Here is a 24845-nt window from a genome sequence, read left to right on the forward strand (position 1 = left end):
AAACCTTCATTTTGGCAACAGGCAAGATGTCTTTGTTCTACAGCACACTCATTTTTCTCTAGTTGCCGGATGCTGCATTGGATTGTTCTTCAGCTATCTGTAAGCATGCAGTCAGCTTTACACTTTGCTACTCAAAATGGGAACAGTTCAGGGGAAAAGATAAAGGCATATTTTCTGCGTTTAAATTCAGCAAATACCCCCTTCCTTTGAAACACCATCAACCTCTTCCATTCTGATCCAAATTGATACTAAATCAGCAAATCAGTTCTACTTTCAGGTATCAGCTATTGATGGACCAGTCTGATGTAGCAATAGGTGTCTTCATTCCCCTTTAACAAATAGAGCTTAGTAGGAAAATGCTCTAGTTCACCTGACAGTAACACTGAGGATACCTACTTATTTAATATTAAATCCTAAAGGAAAAGTTTGCGTGTACTCAATTTGATAGCTAGTAATATTTATCACACACAAAAAACCCTAGTTTTAGATTTTAGGAGGTTACTGTGTGAGAATACTAAAAGTCACATATAAAAGCTGGCATTAGATTGTCAACGAGAAAGGCAAAATGTTACCGTTGGGTTTATACATTAAAATAACCTATGATTTGCATTTTATTGAATATTGAATTTTATTGGTAGAGCTGAAGATGCAAAGTAATAAACTACAATGTTTGAGTTCAAGCAACAAGCGAAGCCAAATTCAAATAATATTACATTTAACACAATGTACAAATCTAGTAAATCCAGAGTTAGGTAACCCAAAGTAAGCTACTATTTTTAAAGGCTTAACTTCTGAATCTTAAATTTCACCTTGGTGGTCTGTTGTAGCAAGACAATAAAAAACTTTGCCACACATTACAGAATAATACATTTATTAGAGCACAAGCTTTCATGGGCTACAATCCATCACATGTCAACCTGGTATGAAAGTGTGTTGGGCTACAGTTTCTATCAACTCAATAGCTATGACAGTTAGGGATGATGGGAAAGTGTTATTTATGTGAAATGTTGGGGCAGATTTGTCAGTTTCTGTCACTTTTAAAAAATGTACTGAGGAAAGTTGTGCTTTGCACCTCAATTTGCTGAGAGGAGGAGCTGATGTAAAGTGCAATATTTAAAAAAGAAAATGTCATCTACATTTAAAGCAGCGTAACATCATCTTATATCTGTGAAGTTTGTCTTTGTTTTAATTTCCCACAAAATATACTTGCTTTCCTATGCCAATTTGCCTCTGCTTGATTTTTGCGCGTGTGTGTCAGTGGTGGGTTGCCCATTTTGTTACTACTGGTTCGAGTGCATGCGATGCTTCTGCGCATGCAGGATGGGTGGATTGAGCCTTCCACTGCCACTACTACCAGTTTGCCCAATCTGGGCTCAACTAGCAGCAACCCACCTTTGGTGTGTGTGTGTGTGTGTGTGTGTGTGTGTGTGTGTGTGTGTGTGTGTGTGTGAGAGAGAGAGATTGTTGTTAGAATAGAACAGAATAGAATAGAATTCTTTATTGGCCAAGTTTGATTGGACACACAAGGAATTTGTCTTTGGTGCATATGCTCTCATCTCAAGAAAAGATACATTCATCATGAATCATAAGATACAAACTTAATGATAGTCAGAGGGTACAAATAAGGAATCAAATCTTACTAGGAAACAATATAAATCGTAAGGATGCAAGCAACAAAGTTATAGTCATAAGTGGGAGGAGATGGGTGATAGGAATGATGAGAAGATTAATAGTAATAGTAATGCAGACGTAGTAAATAGTTTGACAGTGTTGAGGGAATTAATTGTTTAGCAGACTGATGGTGTTTGGGGAAAAAACTGTCCTTGTGTCTAGTTGTCTTGGTGGGCAGTGCTCTATAGCATCGTTTTGAGGGTAGGAGTTAAAACAATTTATGTCCAGGATGTGAGGGGTCTGTAAATATTTTCACAGCTTGTTGTTAGAAATGCAGAAGGTAAGGATAAGGATGTCTGCCTGTAAACCCCATACTCTTAGCACTTCATAGTCGTCAGACTTATATAAACCTGCAAGGCCCCTAACATGCAGGTCCCTGCAGCACTGCCAAGGTCCCTCTGAGAATGGCAACAGCCTGACCATTTCTTGCTGACACTGAACTTTGTTTGGAGCTTCAACCTCTGAGTCAGTCACACCTGTGTTACATCACCAGGTCATCTAACCCAGGAACATTTAAGGTGACAGGGAGGGAATTTCAAGCCAAGACATGCTTAAGAACAATCAAGGAAAGAAGAAAAAGATGCACAGAAGCTTCTGCCATACTAAAAGTATCTGAGAGCAATGAGCCATATTCAGGTTTATAAGAGCACCACACTTTAAGTTCATGACTCTTCCCTAATGCTAGTCAATGTCTTAAATATGATGAAGATAGACATTGTGATTTTTTTCAAATGTCACCTTCTCAAGGACAGCAAACAGACTTAGATCAAAATGGTTATTTTTACTCTAATGTCAAGATGTGCAACAGAAAAGACAAATGCTTCAGGCTTTTCTTCAAGGCATTTAATTTTCAAATTTCTCTTAATAGCTCTGACAATAGAAGCAATTAACATTCAGCCCTATCAAATTATACACACGCTTCTTGTCAATTTTAACGCAAGCCAAATTGGGCTTCTTTTTCAATGCAGAAAATTGAGATAATGATAAATAAAACTACTAATATATTGTGTGGAGTTCTTAAAATAATTTAATCTAGCAAAAGCAGTGGGTTGTATCCATCATATGTTTAAGATTGTAGCTCCTTGCAGTAATCCAGATTGTAATTTCTGTTATTTTTTTAAAAAAAATCTTTATAGTTCAAATAATTGACCAAATCTAACCAACCTTGACTGATCTCCAAAAAAGAAGAAAGAAAGAAAAGAAAAGCAAAAAAGAAACCGGAGAAAGAGCCAGTTAGCATTTTGATGGAAGACTACAAAGAAATAGAAACAGGGGATAGCTTGTCAATTCAGTAAAAAAATCCCAGTAAAAAACCCACTTCTATATTCCAAAGAAAACAACATAAAAACTTTCATCAGATCATTTTAGAAATGAGTTTGTTCAAAAGTCCAAAGCACCAAAGCACAAGATTGTTCTCCAACTTTCTGCTTTCATCCAGTAGTTGTCAAGATACTTGCACTGCCCAGACCAGGCACTTCTAACCCAAAAGAGCAGTAGGATCAGCACCAACATTCACCATAGTTAAAAAAAAACATTATTTCACTTACGTACATCAATGCATGTGTATTTTCTTTATCTTATGACTATTTATTTTATTTAATTTATTGGCTGTCCTACCCCAATGGACAATGGGCAGTATGAAGAATTCCAAAGAGCTTAGCTGATACTGAAATGTTTTTTTAAAAAAAATCCTATTAACCAGTTACTAAGTTTAAAAAGTATAATATGCACAGGATTTGCATTAATCTATTATATATAATCTTGGGGATAGATCCATTTCATTAAATGTGCAGTATTACTTGATCATAATTTATCTGCTTAAATGTATCGGGCAAGCTAAATCATTTATATTACATGTCTACGCATATACAATGAATATCTATGTAGTAGTGGAAGTTACTTTAATACATTAGCTTTTTGCTTGCTTTGCATCCTCTCATATATTTTTAGCTCTCGCTAATTACAAAAAGAAGTAATCCCACTCCCACTGAAAGATCTATGTCTTAGAGCAATTTAATAAAGCTGAAAGATTTCTAGCTCCAGTGTGCAAATCTTTTCTGCTCTGACTTTTCCCAACAGTTTTGTATTACTGATTACTGCCACACTTTCTATTATTCTGCTATGCATTTTCTATTGTGGGAAAATGGGAGGGGGGGGGAATTGGAAGAAGTCACATACTATGCAGCCACAACAAAATTCTTTCTAGAAAGCCAAGGTCATCCTTTGTCTCTGCACTTCTGCACATGACCAGAACTGGATGGGTAGAACTGCCAGCATGGCAGTCGGAGATTGGACCATGTGATGGACCTGTGGGTGTGGGGGCAAGATCTTGAACTTTCAACTAGGTGGGGAAAACTGGGAAGCTTTCAGATTCAGGTTTTCCCAGATGTGCCAACATGGCTCTCTTAATAAATTGGAACTTTGAGCCATACTTTGCCTTGAACTCTTTTACTTTTGGATGCTATTTGGAACCCTGACAACGTGTGAGTAAAAACTTGCTAGTGTTGCTAAGTTGTATTGATAAGCTATGATATAGCTCAGGGCTATCAATCTCACGACCTGCGGCCAGATGCATCACATGCCCACACCTGGATTAGTGAAAAGGGGGGGAAGTCCCAGTATGTCACGTGATACCGCTGTGACAACATGAGTTTGATACCCCTGATATAGCTGATTAAATATTATATAAAAATTTTATGTAAACATTTTCTATCCCATTTGGTACCAAAAAGAAATAAAGAAACCCACAGAAAGTATCAGAAAATACTAAGAATTTAAAGCACCAGTTTAAAGAATCAGAATCATACGAAAATCACTAGTTCACACCACCAATTTTTTTTGGAGAAAAGTTGGCTTTTCACTTGAAGGATAGAAAATAGCTTTAATGAATGCTGTACTTCGTGGAGAGTACAGAATTCCTCAATATGGGAATGAAAAGGATCCCTTCTAATATGATTTGGTACCTTGGAGCACCCACAGTTCGATCCATTGAAAATGGCTAAGAAACACTAATAAGGGTTATATTAAACAAATAATTAAGGGAAAAATGAAAACTGATCAGAGGAACCACACATAAAGTACTACATAGAAATGCAGGTCATCTCTCACTGCGCATATAGTGATTAAAAGAGCTATCTATTATTTAGCCTCCTTGTGTGCTGCTCAGTTCTAGTACTCCCCTGAGTCAACTGCCTGCCTTATAAATCAGTAAACTAGAAGAAGCCGATCTTCCCCACCACCTCCCTTACTCCTCTGCCTTTTGTTTAAGCCAGCCAATTTAAATTTAAAAGATTCTACCTTTCCTTCAGCTCTCTAACCAGTATTTGGCAAAGTTGTTAAAAAAAGGCTCTATAATTATGTGAGAGGACTGACCTTCTCTAGACTTTTGGAACTACCATTCCTCTAGTTCTCTCCTTTTTCCTCCTTTTATGAGGACAGGGCATGGTTGCAGTTTTTTTAACTGGGAAAGTCAGCTCATTTATAGCAACTTAGCATCTTAGATGAGACCAGAGTTCCAATGGAATCTAAACAGGGAATAATACTATGTGTACATAGTTAAGCTAACAACATTCATTACATTTTTGCTTTCGAACTGCTAGGTTGGCAGAAGCTGGGACAAGTAACGGGAGCTCATGCCATTGTGTGGCATTAGGGATTTGAACCGCCAAACTGCCAACCTTTCTGATCGACAAGCTCTGCGTCTTAGCCATTGAGCCACCGCATCCCTCTTACTGAAAGTGTTATTTATACATTAAAGGGCAAATATTACTTTGATACAGGGACATACAATTTTCAGGGATTGCCAGGGACTTTTTATTCCACCTGATTTAAATGTTTTGCTCCATGATTTTCATTTTAAAAAAGAATGAAAACAGGAATTAATTCCATGATGTCCTTATCTATAAGAGAGCCTTGAAGTTAGATGGACCCAGCGCCATTCTTAGAAAATAACAATAGGACTACTTGGAATAATGGGTACACTGGGGGGGGGGGGTGAGGTTACAATAAGTGACTGAATGCAATCAGAACTGTCTTTTGGGAAATGTGCTTGTGACAAGATATATCATCTTGATAGCCATTTTGTGATAATAACATTATCACATATTTTAAAAATTAAAAAAAAATAGGCAAAGGTTTACCTATCACTGAGGCAGCACTGGGGTACACAACCCACACTCTGCTCCAATTTGAGGCCCACAGAGCACCTAGAGATTGTGGTAAAGTTGCATTTATAAGGCTTAATGCATCCACTTTCACCTTCCAAATTGCCTTCTTTGAAACACTACACATATGATCATTGGAACAATGTCAATGTACAGGAATGGCTTTAAAGTAAGCTGCGGTAGGCTCTGTCCTAAGAAACTAAAACTTAGGAGACCCAACACAGAGCCTCCTTTTGAATCATTCTGAAAACGAGAATCTTCACATGGGTAGAAGAGAGAAGCATTAGTCAATGGGCCTATCAGACTGGCCGATGGTGAAGACCTCCCAATTAAATTGCTATAATTGAAAGGGTAAAAGATGGGATTAATTTTAGCAGAATGAAGAAACGGTCTTGGAAAGCTACTTTTCTCTCACAAAAATTGGCATGGAGAAGATAATATATATGCAGGAGGAAGGCAGGGCTGACTTATGCAGCTCTGATGCTGCCAGGGAAGGGAGGCAACAGCTGCTAGGAAAATGTGGTAGGCTTTAAGCAAACACCTGCTCTCTTTGGGGTTCCTACACCCCCCCACTATCCAGGGCTTGATAAAATTGAAGCTTCTAGAATGTAGCCTTGATGAAAAGACATCCCTCCCCTTTAGATTCTATACCAAACTATGCAGGTCAACATTGCAGCTGCTGGAGAACCAAATAAAGCAAGGCTATGACTCATGCATTTAACTCCAAAAATCACTGACTTTGAGAAGGATCACGGTGAATCTAACCTTTTATCCAATCCTTCTAATTAGATAAAATATAACTATCTCTATTAGCCAATATTTTTGTCTGTTGAAATGGCAAATGTTAGAAAAAGAGATATTGGCTAATACTACCATCCTTCCGTCAAAATTTTAATCTCAGAAACCATTCTGAGGACCTGATATGCTAAAGCTCTGCATTTGTTTTCCTCTTAAACTACTCTGAGTGCAGGAAAAATGCCCATGTCTAAATTTGGGCCAGCAATTCTCTACTGGTGCTCAGGCAGCCAACAATAGTCATTGGGAATCTGTCAGCATTTAACTGATTAAAAATTATACCCTTACCAACATCAAGCAGGTGACGATAGCACACTGTTACATTCTTGGCACGGAAACAAAAAGCCACTTTTGTTCAGCCTGTTGCTGAGTAGGATATTATAGGGACCAGAGCTCTATATTAGCATCTCCTTTGAAACTATAATGTAGTAGATGATTGGAAAACGTCCTATTTGTAAGCCAGGAAGAGTACTACTTCTCACCACTAGGCAATATGAACCAATAACTGATTCAATCACCTGTTTAAATATACTGTAGCTTGTTGAATAATCATCAGTTGATGAGGCTCACATGACCCTATGCCTAATATTATTTAGAAACCTAATGGATAAGTTCAAACAGTACATTAAGCCAAAATCTGCTGCATTAAACCAACCAATATTATTTTAGTTTGTGTGAGCATGTCTGTATGGTTACAGGCCTATAACCAATTTTGATAAAACTGATTTTAAAAGAAAAGCTCTTTGTCAAGACTCCTTGCCTCAACAACTCTATTGTGCTAATATAGCACCAGTAAAGATAGCAGCAGTGAAAATGAACATTTTACCAAAATTTTTATTTCTTTTCCAAATGTTACCTATACTTAAAAAAGATGCGAATCTTTTAGAATGGCAGAAGGGTATCAACAAATTTGTATGGGCAGGAAAGAAGCCGAGGGTAAAGATGAAAATAATGCAAGATGTACGGGAGAGAGGAGGCTTGAAATTACCTAACCTAAAATTATATTACGATGCAGTGGCGCTATCTGTAATTAGTGATTGGACTCATTTAACTAATGATAGAATACTGAATATCGAGGGATACGATCTGGTATATGGTTGGCATGCTTACTTGTTATTCAACAAAAAACTGGATAAGAAGTTTAAAAGTCATATTTTAAGAAATGCTTTACTGCGGGTCTGGAAAAAATACCAATATAAATTAAATGACAAAATACCCATGTGGGCAATTCCTAGACATACAATTGAAAATATGAACATAGCACAAAAACAGGATAGAACTACCTATAGACAGCTTCTCATTTTGGAAAGTGGGGTACTACAACTAAAATCTTTGGAGGTATTAAAAGAGGAGAAGGTAGTTCAAACATGGTTCCAGTATGGGCAATTACAGGCCAGGTGGAAAATAGATCAAAAAATTGGTTTTATCCAAGCTGAAGATAATTTGTTTAAACAAATAAGAGATCAAGGCTTAATGCATATAAAGAGGATATATAATGTATTAATACAGATGGATTCGGAAACAGAATTAGTTAAAGATTGTATGATAAAGTGGGCTCAAAATATTGAAGAACCAATAATGTTGGATACATGGGAAAGAATATGGGTAACAAATGTGAAATTCACACAAGCTCAAAATCTGAGAGAAAATTTTTATAAAATGTTCTATAGATGGCATTTAGATCCTAAAAAGCTGGCTTCTATGTATCCGAATGTACAGCCTAAATGTTGGAGGTGTGGTTCTCTCGATGCTACATATTATCATATATGGTGGACCTGCCAAAAGGTTAAGGCATTCTGGATAAAAATATGGTGGATTATGCAAAATATCTTTAAAAGAAGGATAAAGTTTACTCCTCAGTTATTTTTACTAGGTATATGTACTGACTTTACAGTGGTAGAGATTAACTTGATTCTGCACCTAATAACGGCAGCAAGACTGTTGGTGGCGCAATACTGGAAGAAGGAAGACTTGCCTACAACTCAAGAATGGACATTGAAAGTTACAAATTTAGCCGAGATGGCTAAAATATCGGCATATCTTAAAGATCACTCAAGTGAGAGATATAAACGAGACTGGAAAAAATGGATTGACTATATACAAAATAAATACGGGACCAAGAAATTCCAGTTAGACTATGCTTAAGATCAGAAATGATTTAAATTGTTTAAAGTTAGGTCAGCAAGAAGAAGCTAAGGTCAATGTAGAATGTCATTAATTTCTTTATTTCTTTTTTTCAACAGATTTTAGACTGTGTTTGTTAAAAATCCATACCGTGTACGGGTTCTGGGAAGTCGGGGGGGGGGAGGAGGGGGGTTGGGGGGGAGGGTGGAGGGAGGGAAGGGTATGCATTAGGCTAGACAAGAATTTGGTGGTAAACTAGAATTATTTTGACATACAAAAAATTGTACTTTGATGTCTTACTGATTGAGGAATGATGAAATGTTTGTTTTAAAAGAAATAAAACTTTTGAATATATATATAAAAAAAGATATTGGGGAAAATAAAAAGGTCGTTTTCTGTTATCATTGGAAGAAGCTTAAGAGCCTACATAGTGCATCCTGCTTTTTTATTTCACTGATATTGATAAAGCTGAGACAGCAATGTCTCAGTAGAGATTTGACGTTGAAAATAAGATGTGAAACTTTGGTATAAATTTTTCAATTCCATGTTGCATTATAAACATATAAAAATAAATGTTTCTCAAATTCTAATGTACAATTGGAATAGCTAATCCAATCATCAGTTATTATGCGGACCAGGATGAAGATGGAAATATTTAAATGAGAATAATAATCATTATCATAATAACCACCAGAATTATGTTGATCTCTCATTCTGTCATAACTGGCAGCACCAGATTCAAAGAATCAAAGGACAATTCAGTTCTCATCCTAGATAGATAGCTTTTCCAAAAGCATTCCTGATGCAGGAGGTGCTGTCAATCATCTAATATTTCCTGACTGCGACTGACATTACCCTTTTTCTTTTTTCTTTTTGTGCTGAGCAGCTGGAGTTCATCCGTGGCCACAAACATACAATGTCCAGGATAATCATTACTTTACCAAGGAGTCTGATAATAGTGGGCTCTAGTTTCCTGGCAAAGCATTCAAGCAAACAAGGGGAGGTGCAAGCAATCCCAAAATGGTTACTTCAAGCAATCTCTTTAGTTGCACAAATGACGTGAATATTAAATCACAACCATGTGTTCTGGTTCTAAATGCATCTAAATTAAACCTTGCATTCACTGTCCATAGAGCAAAACTTTTGTGGATGGTAAGGATGCTTACTGCACTCAGGCATAAAGAACCCATAACTAATATTCTGGGCATGAACCTAGAAACCTTTGAAACATACCAGCATACCTCTATTAACTATTTTTTTTAAAAAAAATCTTGCCTATTGCAAGATTTTCCAGTGGGTAAGAACCTAAAGCAGTTTGCACACATGCAATAGAATAAAATCAAACCAGTGTGTTATATTAAAAAGACAAACTAGGAATACACATCAAATTAGGTAAGAAAATGTTAAGACAACATCTATCCACACTAGATGAGTTTAAATCTCCAGGACTAGATGGATTACATTTCAGGGTTCTGAAGGAGCTAGCAGACATGATCTTGGAACTACTTAACCATACTTTTTAAAACTGCAGGGGTACTGGGGAACTACCAGAGGATTGGAAATGAGCTGATGTGGTTCCAATCTTCAAAAAAAATGGACACAAGAAATTATATACCAAATCATGACATCAATATCTGGAAAATATAATCAAGCAATGGATTTGCGAACACCTAGAAACAAGCAAAGCTATTACTAGAAGCCAACATGGGTTGCCAAAAATAGATGCCGATCAAAACATATTGCATTCTTTGACAAAGTAACTGAATTAGTGGACGTAATTTAGATCCAGTGACATGCTGTGGACATAGTTCGACTTCAGTAAGGCACATTTGACAAAGTAAACCACATCCTACATCTTGGTAAGATAGAAAAATGTGGAATAGACTGCATCACCACCAGATGGATTTCTAGGTCACTGACAAAATGTATTCGATGTGTAATCCTCAATGGAACTACATTTACGTGGAGGGAAGCATGCAGTGGGTACCCCAGAGTTTTGTCTTAAGTACAGTATACTTCAACATCTTCATAAATGATTTAGAGGAAGGGATAGAAGGGCTACTCATCAAATTTACAGACAACTCCAATAGCCAATACTTTGGAAGTCTCAAGATCTAGAAGGATATTGATAGACTTGAACACTGGGCTCTATCCAACGAAGTGCAATTCAGTGGCGAGAAAACTAAGGTTTTACACAATTATGCAAGAAATGCACAGTATATAATAGGTAGTACTTGGTTCAACAGCAATAAGGGATCTAGAGTGGTATGAGTGAGCAGTGAGCTATAGTTACATCAACAGAAGAATAGTATCAAGACCACATGAAGTGTTAGTACTGCTTTATACTACACTAATAAGACCACACTTGGAATACTGCATCTAGTTTTGGTCAACAGGATACAAAAAAAATGTTGAGACACTAGAAAGAGGGCAGAGAAGAGCTACAAAAATGATTAGAGAATTGGAGGGGAAAGCATATGATGAAAAGTTGTGGGAACTGGGAATGTCTAGTGTAATGAAGAGAAGGATTAGGGGTAGCAGATAGAAGTTTTCCAATATTTGAGGGTCTGTCACAGAAAATAGGGGTTCAATCTACTCTCCAAAGGACTTAAGGCCAAGACAAGAAATAATGAATGGAAGCTTAACAAAAATCCAACCTAAAATTAAGAATAAATTTCCTACAGTGGGAAGAATTAACCAAGAGAATGGGTTGCTCCAGAAGTTGTAGCTATTCCATCACTTGAGGTTTTTACAAAGAGATTGGGCAGCCATTTATCTGGAATGATATAGAGTTTCCTGCTTCAGCGGGAGAGGGAGGTTTGTGGGGGAAGACCTCCAAGGTCCCTTCCAATTCTGTTATTCTATATATTCTGTAGTCCCAGTAAAACACAGAATAAAAGTTTAATTTGAAAGCACCATAAAACAAAGGATTAACTTAAAGCAACAAACCCCCCCCCCCCCGCTAAACTGCACTAAATGTGAAGAAGGGTCACACCTGTAATGGAAAAGTAATAGATAATTCAATAACCATGTTCTAACTTTACATATAGAATTTGTAGGTGACAATTCAGTAACTTCATTTGCCTTTCATTTAAGCTTAATACTATTTCTAGCTGATCCAGCTGAACCTATCAAAAAGGCAGAGTAAAGAACATTCCTTTTCCTTTCCATGCATATTAAGTGCCAACTATAGTCAGCCTGCAACACCCAGCTTGCCATTTAGTCTTGATTTCTCTCCAGCAAAGTTGGCCTGTGAAACAGGAAATTAGACACTGATACATAAAGCACTTGCCAGCCAAATGGCTTTGTTAGTGATCTCATTTCAGTGGAAAAAAACCTGGAGATTCAGAAGGGAATTGCACTGAAATGTAACAAACAAAACGAATGAAATGACATAGCATTTTGCAGATGCACACACATTCTGCTCAAAGCTATCTGTTCCTAAGCGCTAAAAATGCAATGCACACCTCCTTCTACATCACCATCCTTCAATACCATAGCATAGTAATCATGCTATGCTATCAGCACATTACATGCATGGGGGCTACATTAGTCACTAGTATGTTTCTGGCTGGAACTTGTAGGTCAACCTTCCATTATGTGAACAGGCTTATCCAGTATGTTCTTCCCATTTGTAAGATGCCCCACTTACACCCTGCTTATGTGAAATAAAGAGAATGGAGGCCTGGAGGGATGGTTTTCCAGTCACTGCTTTGCTCCATATCTTCTAACTTTCCAGAAATTACCTATGACAGAATTTTTCTAAAGAGTACTGGTTGTTGTCATCTTTAGTTTGCCATGTTTCCTTTTCCTTTTTGTTAGTGTCATAGTTCTATTCTATTTATTATTATTATTTCTGCATTTCAAATTTTTGATTAGTGGTTAGTTATTTCTATTTTTATTCATGGATATTTTAACTTATTTTATTATTGTTTTACTTCTGATTAATTCTTCAACTGCTATCTGAGCCTGTAATTGATTTTGTGATATAAAGTGGAATAAATAAATAAGCTGAAAGCATCACATTTCTTTTCCACATTGATACAATTTGTATTAATAACAGACACTAGGAATGCCGGCCAGAAGAATGCCGTCGATATAGTTTACTTGGACTTCAGTAAGGCATTTGATAAGGTAGACCATAACCTACTAATAGATAAAGTAGAAGAATGTGGATTAGACAGCATCACCATCAGATGGATTCGTAATTGGCTGACCAACCACACTCAACGTGTAGTCGTCAATGGAACTGCATCTACATGAAGGGAAGTATGCAGTGGAGTACATCAAGGCTCTGTTTTAGGCCCAGTACTCTTCAACATTTTCATCAATGATTTGGATGTGGGAATAAATGGGGAACTCATCAAATTTGCAGATGACACCAAGCTGGCAGGAATAGCCAACACTCCAAAAGATAGGCTCAAGATACAGAAGGATCTTGACAAACGTGAACATTGGGCACTATCTAATAAAATGAAATTCAATGGTGAAAAGAGTAAGGTTCTACATTTAGGCAACAAAAATGAAATGCACAGGTACAGTATAGGTGGTGCTTTGCTCAATAGTAGTAACTGTAAAAGGGATCTTGGAATCCTAGTGGACAACCATTTAAATATGAGCCAGCAGTATGCTGCAGCTGCCAAAAAAGCCAACACAGTTCTAGGCTGCATAAATAGAGGGATAGAATCAAGATCACATGAAGTGTTAATACCACTTTATAATGCCTTGGTAAGGCCACACTTGGAATACTGCATTCAGTTCTGGTCGCCACAATGTAGAAAACATGTGGACACTCTGGAAAGAGTGCAGAGAAGAGCAATAAAGATGATTAGGGAACTGGAGACTAAAACACATGAAGAATGGTTGCAAGAACTGGGTATGTCTAGTTTAAGAGAAAGAAGGGCTAGAGGAGACATGATAGCAGTGTTCCAATATCTCAGGGGTTGCCACAAAAAAGAGGGAGTCAAACTATTCTCCAAGGGACCTGAGGGTAGAACAAGAAGCAATGGGTGGAAACTAATGAAGGAGAGAAGCAACTTAGAACTGAAGATAAATGTCCTGACAGTTAGAACAATTAATAAGTGGAACAGCTTGCCTCCAGCTTACCACAATACTGCAAGTTTTTAAGAAGATGTTGGATAACCATTTGTCTGAAATGGTATAGGGTTTCCTGCCTAGGCAGGGGGTTGGACTCGAAGACCTCCAAGGTCCCTTCCAACTCTCCTAGTGTATTATTGTATTATTGAATTACTATGTATGTAGCTTGGTAGTTACAGACGTCCCAATTGTACATAGAAATAAATTTTCTGCATCATATTTACAAATCTCCCTACCCTGCTAAACATTCCCTGTAACTCTGCATTAGATATTACACCATTCCACAAGAATAGACATGTTATTTTCCCTTTGACAAACTGTATTTACGGAACCTAGACATCACTCCTATATAACTTCTTTCATTTAGGTTGAGCTGCACCAAGTGGAGGAACCTACCATAATAAAATCATAGATTAAATTTCACCTATATATGCAGAAGCATAGAAAATACAATTTACAAGGTATTTCAGAGAAGTCTTTTGTTTCACTAACAAATGAAGGCATTTCAATCTGGCACTAATAGTAAGAACATGTCTGGGTAGTGAAACTGGATTCAGGGTTACATGATCTGCATTTGAAAAAAATGATTTTTACATCCTTTTTCTCATCCAAAACCTTTCTCATTTCAGCATCCTGCAATGCAACCTTTTTACATAATACTAATTCATAAAGTTACACACACTTCTATGACAGCCACATAATACATTTCTTTTTACCCACTCACTTTCCTTATGTCTTCTTTTCATTCATTGTGCTGATCAATGTTGTGTGCAGAATATATATTTTCTCATCCCTAGTCATTCTACTTTCTTTCCAGTTTCTTTTACACATTTCCTTTTCTTCCATGTAAATTTTCCCCCCAAGTTCTTGGCACAGCCATATGTTCTATCCTATTCTGAAGCCTCATCAATTATCTTCAGTAATTATGTCAATCCTTGACCATGAACAATCAAATCAGTAATGGCTTTAAATCTATATTCATTCCGTTGCCCTATTTATTTATTAAATGTATACACCTCTGTAATCTCTATAGACATATGGAACTTTCCCACAGTTAAAACAACTTTGAAACCAGAAACCAAAGGGTAAGGTTTAATGACTCCTATCTTATAGATATCTGAAGATACCTCGCTATGTATTTTATTTATATTATATGTTAGTGAGTTATAACTTTGATATATACATCCCTAAATATTTAATGGACTCAATACAAATGAGGAATTGATATTTCTTTAATGAAAAAGTAACCCAACTTTCTACTGACATCAATTCTGAATTGGACCTGTTAATAAAATATCCTAATATTTTGCTAAAAACAGCTATCTTTGCATCAACACTGAAATAGTATTGAGGTTTAGAAATAAAAGAATGTTATATGCGAATAAAACCATTTTGTGTTCAACTTAGTTATCTACTACTATATGACTATATTAGATTATGTTGTCTAATCACAATTCTGAATTGGACCTGTTAATAAAATATCCTAATATTTTGCTAAAAACAGCTATCTTTGCATCAACACTGAAATAGTATTGAAGTTTAGAAATAAAAGAATGTTATATGCGAATAAAACCATTTTGTGTTCAACTTAGTTATCTACTACTATATGACTATATTAGATTATGTTGTCTAATCACAATTCTGAATTGGACCTGTTAATAAAATATCCTAATATTTTGCTAAAAACAGCTATCTTTGCATCAACACTGAAATAGTATTGAGGTTTAGAAATAAAAGAATGTTATATGCGAATAAAACCATTTTGTGTTCAACTTAGTTATCTACTACTATATGACTATATTAGATTATGTTGTCTAATCACAGAAGCCAAGGGTTTTTAAGGATAAAAGTAGACATCTCTGTCTAGTTCATTTGAATAATGGAAAAGTAGGATAAAATATGGGGAAAGGTGAACTCTCAAAATGAATATCATCCCCTGATTAATTATTCTGAGATGAGTTCCAATTCATATATCTCTATGGAGAAGGTTTTCCTGAAGCTATACCAGAGCAAGGCCATATAGGGTTTAATAGGTCAAAGCCAGCACTTTTTTTTTAGCTGCTTGGCAGATTTAGTTTATTAGTCTAATGTTGCCTGTGTTCTGTAAACTCAATGTAATCAGCTTTTATTCCAACTTTTAAAAATATATAATCTTAACACCCTGTTTGTGATTAAAAGCAGCACAACGTGCTATGTATCTTATCATAAAGCCATTAAATTCGCAAAGCATGTCCATTAGGACATTCCAGTATTTTGACGTGGAAATGTGGATATAGGACAATTCATGTATGGCTGAAGTTGCCCAGTCATCTCATCCTGGCCGATTCATCACAGCCAACTCGCTATGTGAAAATTTACCATGGCCAACTTGTTGCAAGACAACTTGCTGTGGGACAATCAATGTGGAAATAACTCTAGAGAGGAGCAAGTGAATTGCAGGGCCTTGTCTTGCTTTAGGTTTGAACCTTCTTAAGTTAGAAGTCCTTGAGGCAGGGATGAGCCAGAGCATGGAGACCCAGTGGCCCATCAACCAAAGTGTGTACTCCATCAGCCAAGCCAGGGAGCAAGTGTAGCACATGGGTGATCTCTGCATGGATTCAAACTGAAGATGCAGTGTGTCCACCGCCACTTCTTCCCAGTGCACCTGCTGCAAGGGCCAGCTGCTCTACTGACAGGCAGGTATTGGTCCTGCACCTCCAGCCCCGCCAATGCACAGGGCTGGAAGGAGAATCTGTGGGCTCGAAGTCTTTGGTAGCTTCATTTTACAAGGAGTCACATATTTCTCCAGGGCAATTTATTCAGCCAGAAAGAATTCCTAATCGGTACAGTGGCCATTGTCCTACCTGGTCAATGAAGGATTCCTTGGGGGTTTCTGGGACTGCCCATTTGCTCCCAAGGAGCTAAACACAGAAAAAATTAGTTGACAGCAGCAGTCTTCGAGGCAAGCATCTGCCATATCTGCCATTCCTGAAAATTGTCATTTTTGTCTTAAAAAGAGACCACCAGAGCTAGAATGAACCTTTGCAAATTTTTTGCAAATTGATCATTCATCTGTGATACATTGTCCAAACTGAGACTTTTCCAAACCAAGCAACATATCCAATTTTGCTCTGCTTAGCTCCACCATGCAAACAAAATTAAGAAATGATAAAACAGTCATGAATAAGCTAGGGAGATTTTGAAGGGTTGTGGGTTTGTAAGTCTAGGTCTCAGATGAAAGATAAATTTGCTTAAAAATCAGTGAAGATGGTTCCCAAATTGATATGGTTATAGGAGCATGGTATATGGTTGAGCTTTTTCTTTCTTTTCTTTTCTTTTCTTTTTGGTCTTCCCCAGTGCCTCTGCTTTTTCTCTCCCCTATGCTCCCCTTTCATGGTCTCAGCTCCAAATCTGCCTTTTCCCTTTCTGTGCAAGCAAACCTTAATTTCCTGGCATGCTCAGAAGAAACAGTAGCAGCGGCAGGCCTCCTCTCACAGATGCATGATGGCCTTGGCCGAAATTCATGCAGGGTTTATCCAGGTGTGCCATGTTTGCTCCACAGCTTGGATGATGGGAGTGCATGTCTTGGCCATTGGAACTCCATGGTCTGGCTCACCCCAGCCTTGACAGCTTCTAACTTGAGAAGGTTCAAACCTAAAGCAAGACAAGGCCTGCTACAAGTCACTTTCCCCTTTTTTGAGTTATCCCACATTGAATTGTTCCGCAGCAAATTGTTCCATAGGGAGTTGGCTAGTTGTCCCATTCCATAGAAAGAGCCAAGATATTATATTCTCTGCTTGGTGCTCTTCCTTAGCACTGCTTCCTGTACTTGACAAGGAGTGTCAAATACAGGGTGCGTTATATATTATGATATTTAACATTCAACAAGAAACCAAGATTTATAGAGAGGTAGGTGATTCCAGCTAGATATTAAGCTTCAGGAAATGATTATAGAACATCCAAGCATATTGAAGGAAATAAACCAAATCTCAGGAGCTTGTGTATGATTGGTACATGGCACAAATGTAAATAGTTCTGACATGATAATGACCTCATGAATACTTCTAATAGTATTCTCCTGATTATTCAATAGCTTTCTTGAACTCTTTTCTATTGCCAAGATACAAATCATTTTAGAGAGTTTCTTGTCTGGTGCTAGGAATAAAATATTGGACCAACAAAAAAGGTGCTGCTGGAAGGTTTCTGGTTTGTTATGTGCAATGCTGGGAAATGACAAAGAAGCTTTCCCAAACTCCTTCAATCTATAGAACGTAGCCAAACAGCTGCTTTTGTCTCTAGTCAATATTAGGCAAAAGAGAGACTATTGGGAATAATAAACCAGTTGAAAGAAAAGATTGATGGATTACATGTTCTACTAAAAAGAGATTTGGCTCAGGAGCTGAAGGATTGCTATCTTTGCTGCAACACACAAATGTACACTTCCTCCTTCTTAAAAACAGATCTTCTCAAAATAGCAAAAAATGTTGAACAAAACTTTACTGATGAACAAATGAATTTGTAATCTAGAGTACTGTTTTATGTAAAATAGCATGTATTTCATTTGTAAGAATTGTAAGTCTTGAGTTGCATATTCCTGACTTTTCAAGCAGTAAGAAATTTAATGGTAGCTAAAGAGTATTTCACTCTGAAGTGACTGGAGATAGTTTTGCAACATCTAACTATTCGCAAATTAATGTAAAGTAGGTCATAAAGGAGGAGCAAGCAGGCATAATGACAGATTGCTAATACAACACCAGTCTAGACTCTCTAAAGTAACAGCCTACAATTTCCAAATCCCTGAGGATGCATTTCCACAGCCAATAACAAACCTCAAACTTCTTCCCCTTTCTCTTATTTAACTCAAACTGCAAAACTATTTCCTTCTATCTGGAAAGCTACTTTATGCTTAACTTCCCCAGATCTCTCACACCTATAACTGTGATCCTCTTCTTCCAAAAAGAATAGAAATCAGTGCATTGCTTATTTATAGGTGCTTACATATGCTTACGTATGAATTCATTTCCACATGCCCACTGCAAATTTGAAGTTCTGATCCAAGAGGCCCAAAACAGTTTAACACAGGCACCAATCCTTTGTCTCGTTGCATGCTTGTACACATCCAGTAACAACCCCTTCCAAACAATAGGATAAAGCAGTCAGATGAGGTTAATCAGTGAGAATAAGGAAGTATTGCCTCATAAACAGGCCAGAAGACATCCCAGAAGTTATGTTTGTGTCCAGAAAATACAGCTGCATCCAAATCCCCATCTCACTGACTGTTAGTGACTGCCAACATGCTGAAGGCTTAGTATGTTTTTTATCTCAAGGGTTTTATTGGCCAGAGACATAAGCTGTTCTGGAGCATCTGGCTAAACAGGCACTTACAACTGTCTCCCCAACCCCCCCTCCCCCAACCCCCAGCATTTACAATGTTAATCCTGTCTTAGAAGAGATATGGAAGAGAATTCTTTGAAGTTCCCTGCAATGATTATCAATGACAAAGCTCTCTCCCTCCACTATGAGAGTGTGTGAGAAAAAATTAGAGGAAGAAAAAAGAGAGCATGTACAAATCATTACACTTCTGGGTCATTCAGGACCCACTATAATGATCCCCTTAAGAAAACAATTTCTTTACTCCATCTATTTAATGTGCAAGGTACACACAGTAGGAAAAATTCCAACTCTTTTTAAAAAATAAACATATGACATTGCACTTATGTTTATTTAAATAATACTTTGGGCTACAAAATGCAAATGATCATATTGGTTATATTATATCTCCTTCTGATTCTTTTTGTCACTTGGAGCCTAGATTTATGCCCTCATTCAGCTGGGTTCCTATTTACCCTTCAATGTTTGAGATTAAAAAAAAATTGTATTCTCAGCACACATTGTTCTTTACTTCAGAGTTCTCCAACCTTTCTGCCTTTGTGGACCAATTGAAAGGGAGGGGATGATTCTGTGTGAGCAGTATGCAAGTACATGCATGTGGGAAGCTCCATTTGTGTGAGTGGCGGGCATGTCTACTCACCGCTTACATAAATGGAACCCATACACATGCACTCACCTGCTGTTTATGTGCTGCTCACGCAAGTGGTGATGCATGCATATGCATGCATGTGTTTACTACTTCAACGCCCCAATTCAGAATGGCTCAAGGCCTGGTAGCGGGCCGCGGCCCAGGGTTGAGGACCTCTGTTTTACTTCAACTGATTAAGTTACTTTTCAGAGTCACATATCAGATTTAAACAGTTATTTTTGTTACCCCACTTGGGAGATTCACAGAATGAAAGCGTAGTTTTCACCTGCAACAAATACAAATTTCAATCATAGATCAGATCCTGAGTTTACATGTGTGGCCTCCATGTGGTGGAACATGCTGCTCCCCAAGTAAACATGGCTCCTTTCCCTTTAATGTTTTGGAAGACAAATATTTTGTTTCAACAGGCGTTCAGCCCCTAAGGAACACTTGTTTTTATGTTTTGAGTTATGCTTTTGAATGGATTAAGAAGGGTAATGGTGTTGTTCAATTATATTTGTAGACACCGCCCAGTTTAGCTTGGAACATTACTACATTACTAAAATGCTGTGAAACAACAAAAAAAGAAAGAAAAGGAGCAATAACTGTACATAGATCAGTTAATGCTAATGTCTTGAAAAGATAGGGCTTTTTTCCCTTGCTCTAACTGCAATTTTGCAAGGTTCTGCTTTAAAAGGCAATTCCCTAGCTTGACTAGCTTCATTCCGCAGTTTGCATAAGAGTTTAACTAATGAGACAACCCCAAGGCAAGGGGCAAACCACTAGAGGGAATATGGCTGCAGAGAGCAGGAAAAGTTCTGTTAGTTTGGCTCTATGTTGTTAAAGATTCAAAGCCAAGATGGGGAAGTCAGAGAAATCTATGTAAACATAGGATCAATGCATGCCAGAATGAATCATTCTTTAAGCAAACATGACCCATGCACAGTAAAGGAAAGATAGCTATGGGGGCAGGACAAGCTGCTTTTAATCCAAGAGAGAAAGGGAACTCCAAATTTGGAGCAACTCGGGGTGATATTTGGGGCAAGACAAGCCAATTTACAAGTCTGCCTGGAAGAATTATATTAACAATGATTTAATTGATATATAATGTGTAGTTCAGTTATAAAAAAAACATCCATAGATCACCCACAAAAATAAATGCATCTATTGACTTTTTCCGAGACTAGGAAGTGTTAAACGGAATAGTTTAACTTTATATCACACAATGCACATTTGACAAAAAGCATGGAATGTTAAGTTAATGCTGAGACGGATGTCTCACATCTGAACAGAATTGGACATTTCTCTATCCTCTAGTATCTGCACCCACTCCTTAGACACAAAGTAGCAAATTTCTGCTAAGTCTGTAACAGAGGTGATATTCAGCAGGTTCTGACCAGTTCTGACGAACAGGTAGCAGAAATTTTGAGTAGTTCCGAGAACCGGTAAATATAATCTTTGACTGCCCCTGCCCCCATCTATTCTCTGCCTCCCGAGTCCTAGCTGACTGGGAAGAAATTGGAGATTTTACAGTATCCATCCCCTGGAGTGGGGTGGGAATGGAGATTTTACAGTATCCTTCTCCTGCCAACCCACCAAGCCAGACCCACAGAACCAGTGGTACATTTTTTTGAATCCCACCACTGGTCTGTAAGCAATATTAAAAAACTAAAAATCTTATACAAGAGAGTGCTGGGAAAGGTAAAGAAAAACTATCCATGCATTAAAGGAACAGCTTCAGAATACAGAAAGATAGATAAAACAGAAGGGTATGAAATATATTTTTTACCAAGAGCTACCTGGTCTAGTTTGGTGATAATTTTCCCACTGAACATCTGTCCTACAGGAAAAAAGAGAGGAAGTAAATCTTTAGATAAGACATCTAGTTCATTAAATGGCAACAGCTAAGTCTCAAACAGAGCTTGGAAACAGTTACACCCAGCAGCAAACTTACAAAAATAAAGCGTAAAAAGTAATACATCATAATATCCAAACAAAAAGATACTTAAGACAAGCAGCTATCAGGATCCTGCCTGACTATCACCACTAGTGGGTCAAAATGCATTAAATGATCTGGAAGCTAGCATTTAAAACTTGAACATTAAACAAAAAGTCACGAAAATAAAATATAATGCTATTTTACGATCAAGATGGAGAAAAATTCTGTGATCAGGATTCTGTGGGGGGGTTTGTATCTAGGAGAGTGAGTGTTTATTGTATGTCAGAGACAGGAGTATGGACTTAGGCAAGGACATAAATTAATATTTCTCTACCCTATTGTTATCCAAAGTAAAATTCCCTTTTGAGCCTGTTATTTCCTTTGCTTTAAAAAGTTACGGTTTCATATATATTTTTATAAGGCAAATAACCTCAAAAGGGAAACAATTTCAGTTGGGAAACTGAAGTTGGAGTTAACTCCTGGTTTTTCAACTGTCTGCATTGCAACTATACATTTTAAAATGAACCATGGGAGTTTCTAATCACAGAGTCAGTATGCCATGTCCACTGACATTTCAAAGATGTGACAGCTATCTGTGGGGGAACTACATGAGCAGAATCTAGAAAGAAGAGTGCCAGGCTCTATTTTAATATTAAAATAAGATTTAAATACTAAGAAGTTGGATGGATTTGCAGTCACAAATTATCCTCTACTTTGAACACTGATGTAGGAGTTGGCAAATACGAGACTTGTCATCCCAAAAAAGATGTGCACATTTGTTGTGACTGTCTAAATTCAGGTAGCAACATGTACCTATAAAGCAAGGGAAACCTGCAATAAGGATGAAGAAATTACTTCCTGCTTATGGGTAAGGAATATAAAAGGAGGCTATAGTAAAAATCCAAGCACTTATATTCACTACCAAGATTGTTCCCTACCATCTGACAGGTAGAAAAATATAGGTAAATAATGCAGGTAGATAAAGCAATTAAAGCTAGGAGAGTGGAAATAGCAGAGAGATGAACAATTTTACAACCAAATCAGGAATTCAGCTTTTGCCTGTCTTCCTCAACTTTATGGTTTAAACTACATATTGGACCAAAATGAGACTAAACCTCAGTAGATTGATCTGGGGACACTATCCCTTGAAATACATCCTAAAATGACTCATAGAAGAGAACATATGTAGCTCAGGGTTGAACTGTGAAGTTGTTGGTGCTCTCTGAGTTTGATTGTTTCCTTGTAGATGTTTCATTATTCAATTGGGTAGCATCATCCATGTGAGGGAATAAAAAAGACTGTTTCCTTTTTCAGAGAGAAATGAAATACTTCTGTAGAATCCACATACATGATTGGATACCATCCAAAGTAAGAAATATAACTCTAGTAGCAGTTTAAAAAAAAATAGCTTGTATGTGTGTGTGTGTATACATGCATACACACACACACATTTTAAGTTAGAAATTGCTTAAGATTAATACTTCCTTAGCATGAACATAAATCCTCTATTTATTGATGGTAATCTGATTTTCCTGTCTCAGTAGAGAAAGTAAAGAACAACAATACTAGATTTCAGTTGAATATATAAAATAAAATGGTACTAAGTCTACTGATCCTGAAGTTGACATGATATCAAACTAGGATCTTCCTTTTTTTTAGTCTAATAGCTACAGTTTATATGGCAATTAAGAACTACTTTATAATCCTTTGTTTAAATGTGATGCCACAACAGTCATCGGATACTCCAGAATAGCGTATCCTTTTAGCTGAACAATCTTAGCCTTATCAAACTGGTGTCATGGGTTGGCATGTTTGGCACCTGATAAGGCCCACTTCCTAAATAGCAGTGAAAACTCCCATGGCCTCACTTGTCCTCTTTTTCTAGCCACTAGGAAATGAATGATGGTAACAGTGAAGAGGAGAAGCAAAGGGGTTTTTTATCTAGTAAGTCAACATGACATTAAGGAAGAAATAGACCTTCTGTAGGATCAGAGCCAAGATAGAAAAATATCTTCCCCATATTATACATACATTCCCAATGATCAACTCAGAAAGCATGAAGAACTCAACATTACACACTTCTCCCATCCACAGCTTCTCCCTGATTAAGAGCCAGCATAAACTTCCAACCAGATCTTCTGTTAGTGATATCATGAATATCATCTTGGACACAATGTCAATTTTCTGATTCTGATATAGGTTTTCAGCTAATCTATAGAAGAAATGTGAAGTTACAATGACCACTTCTGTCTTCAAGTTATTTAGTATATATATAACCATAATGTTATATTCAGAGCACAAAAATGTTTTTATTTTGGAAGTCGAAGTTAGACATAGACATCCCCCCCCTTATTCTGCTTAATGGAGTTGTTTGTAAATTTGTTTTTATTTTTGTAGAAGAAAAAGGCACTGTATTCAACGGGAACTCCAAAAGCAACAGCTGCTGAGCACAACAGGATCAATTCCCCTTAGATTCAGAGAAGAACATTCAGTTTTGTGAGTCACCGCAAATGAAGGAATATATTCTATCCCTATGAAATACAGCCATAGATCACTTCTTAAATCTGAATGTAAAACTCATAATCCATTTCTATATTATCATCACTCCCTTAGCATCTCCAAAATCAGCAAATCAAAACCAGAAAGTCTTCAGTTCGTTGCTAGGTCAGCATTTAAAACCACAACATGCAATGCAGGAAGGACAAATTAAAGGCAGAAGCAGTTGAACGAGTGCAGGTGGCTATTTAAAGAGCTTAACTCAGACTGCAGCTCACTAAATATGTTGGACTTGCATTCCTATAAATTTTAGGGAATCCTGGCTTAGACATTGAATTAGCTGATTTTCTCATCTTTGGAGAGCTAGACAATGAAATATAATGCTTAGCAGTTTCTCCCCAGTAACCAATAGTTATGTAACAAGAGTCCTCTAGCAGAAAAAAAAAGAGTGACCAAGGGAGGCAAACATCTTCACACACAACCTTTTCTCTGGTGAGAATAAGTTTGGAACTCACTGGAAATCCCTACTAATATAGTAAAAGAGCCAGTACAAAACATTGAC

The 24845-nt window shown here is 37.2% G+C and overlaps 1 protein-coding gene across 5 annotated transcripts in view; it reads right to left on the reverse strand.

Moving 5' to 3' along the window:
• NAV1 (neuron navigator 1) overlaps window positions 1-24845 on the reverse strand; it is a 264428-nt gene that overhangs the window by 73039 nt on the left and 166544 nt on the right. The window lies entirely within an intron of this gene.

Source organism: Thamnophis sirtalis, unplaced genomic scaffold, assembly GCF_051295495.1.
Source record: "Thamnophis sirtalis isolate CommonGarterSnake01/CBP01778 unplaced genomic scaffold, rThaSir2_p1.2 scaffold_7, whole genome shotgun sequence".
In the NCBI taxonomy this organism is placed as follows: Eukaryota; Metazoa; Chordata; class Lepidosauria; order Squamata; family Natricidae; genus Thamnophis; species Thamnophis sirtalis.